The 2,500-nt window shown below is 36.1% G+C and overlaps 1 protein-coding gene across 2 annotated transcripts in view; it reads right to left on the minus strand.

Moving 5' to 3' along the window:
• The window catches only part of LOC143026255 (neuronal growth regulator 1-like), a 481,658-nt gene that overhangs the window by 26,080 nt on the left and 453,078 nt on the right, over positions 1-2,500 (minus strand). The gene's annotated exons all lie outside the window — the stretch shown is intronic.

Genomic DNA, 2,500 nt, shown 5'->3' on the forward strand with positions numbered 1-2,500 from the left:
AGCACAAACATATACACAAATCAAAATAAACATATAAAAATCATGGTAAACAAATGAACAAATAAGATATATATGAATAAAATATTCAAAATAAATTAATAGAAAACAGATGAATGAATAAACATACAAATGAATAAAACAGTGCTTTTCATTTTTACAACTAGAAGAATCAGAGCTGTTTGCAGAAAAAAAAAAAAAAAATTCTAATGAGCTCACTACATGAAAGTCGACTTTGATGGAATTTGGGGCAGCAGTCCTGCATGAAAATATGCAAGAGGATGCACATATGATTTTTTGAACAAAGGAGAAAGAGGGCGAAGAAAAATCTTGAGCGAAATGATTTGGAAAGTAAAGTTCCTGCATTACTTCATCTTATTCATTTTCATTTTGTTTCATATTTTTTCCGTTTTGTTTTGTTCTTCCCTAATCTATCCTCCTTTGTTTAGTTTATTTCTGTCTAGCTATTATTTATGCATTTTATCTTTATTTATTTTTTTTTTATTTTTTGTGGCTTGGTTTTTTTCTTTTGTGGGGGGTGTGGGAGTGTGTTGGGTGGGGGGATGGGGGGGCTATAACAATGGTTTCCAAATTATCTAATATGATGCCTCATTTGGCTTCCACGAGATTTGCAAGCTCCTCCCCATATTTTTTTGCATTCATATTAATATATATATATATATATATATATATATATATATATATATATATGTATATATGTATATATATATGTATATATGTATATATATATATATATATATATATATATATATAAATATTCTATTTAGATCTTTTCTATCTATATCTTAATAGAAAGTGAGCTGGGTTACTGGTAGAATTATACTTTACAAGTATGCAACGGCCGATATTTGTTCTTGGAATGATTTAATCATTCTTATTAAACGATGATTTTTTATCATATGACTTCACTCCCCCCTCCCATTGTATATTCCTCCTCACGCTCCCCTGGGGGAAGGGGGGTTGCAGCCTAGTTTGGGAACAACTGGCTGGAGGGAGAATAATAGAGAAGCAGGGATTGGAGGAGAAGGGGAGGGGGAGGGAGAGGGGGAAAGGGATGGGGGAGGGGGGGAGGTGATGGAGGGAGGAGATTCTTGCTGGATCTCAGAGGAGAAATCTCACTGGGAGAAGAATAAGTGAGAGGAATGATCTTGTATAACGAAGGACCCATGGAGAAGAAGGGTACTCTGATGAAGAAGAAAAGAGAGAGAGAGGAGAGAAAGAGAGAGAGAGAGAGAGAGAGAGAGAGAGAGAGAGAGAGAGAGAGAGAGAGAGAGAGAGAGAGAGAGAGAGAGAGAGAGAGAGAGAGAGAGAGTGAGAGAAGAATAAAGAAACAGAGATATATGAATAAAAAAGGAATAGGCAGAGATGGCGAGAATGGAAATGAGGCCACGTCTTAAATGAATCATTTCATACCAGACTTCACAAAGTAAGAATAAATAGATAAATGAATAGATAAATCAAATAAATAGAATAAATATATAATATAAATAAAAAAAAAACAAAGATAATAAAAATAAAATGAAAAAGACGTAGAGTGAAATCTATACGAAATGATTACGAAATAACCATGAGGTTCGAGTGTGTGAAAGTGTAATTAGTAGACTTATTTTACAGAAAAATGATACCAGCGAGTAACAATTTTTAAAGACTTAGGAGAGACTAAGCCCCACTAAACTAAGCTTTAGGAATAGTTCTCCATCAGGCAAAATGTACGAGATGGAGGGGAGACTTATATATCACGTGATGGGAGATAAATTAGTAAGGGAATATTACATGAGAAAATGTAAATGCATGGGCACATGTACTGTGATGTCTTACCATATCATTTACTTATTGTGAAGGTGTTTTAACTGTTGCACCTCACATGGTTGATTTGTTTTATTGTCTTTTACATATTAGTAATTAAAAAAGGGAGTGATGTCAGAAACACGCAGAAAGCTTTTCCTGAAGGGAAAAAATGAAAACAAATGAAGGAAAGAAGAAATGACAGGAAAACGACAAGAACAATAGAAAAAAAAGAGCAGGAGGCCAACTCGAACTCGCGAGTCGAAGTAGTCGAAGAGCCTTGAAATTCTCTTTCAGAAAGAGACCAAATCACAGACGCGTGGAACAGTCATGTCGAGAGAAAACTTCAAGACTCCTGGATGTCGCAGGACACGAGGCTTCCAGTTTTAGCTCAGGAAGTCTTTAAGCGAAAAACCAAAGGGAAAGAACGCTTTCGAGTACATGAAGAGGTCGGAGGATGAACAGAAGGCGTCTGGGAGACACTGCTGGAAACACGTTACCTCGATCCTGAATGATGACGTAGAGTCTGAAGCTGTCCTGAATGGTAACGGTAATCTTCGTTACCAGTAACGATGAGCTTCGTTTCTGCGTTACCAGGGAGGAGTTGAGAGTAACTGAGTAAGCTGACTCCGGTACAAGACTACGTGTTGTTTTATGGCTCAAAAATTCCTTGAAAGAAAGAAGAGGAGGAAGAAGG

Source organism: Oratosquilla oratoria, chromosome 6, assembly GCF_046742065.1.
Source record: "Oratosquilla oratoria isolate Oo_2021 chromosome 6, ASM4674206v1, whole genome shotgun sequence".
Classification (NCBI taxonomy): domain Eukaryota; kingdom Metazoa; phylum Arthropoda; class Malacostraca; order Stomatopoda; family Squillidae; genus Oratosquilla; species Oratosquilla oratoria.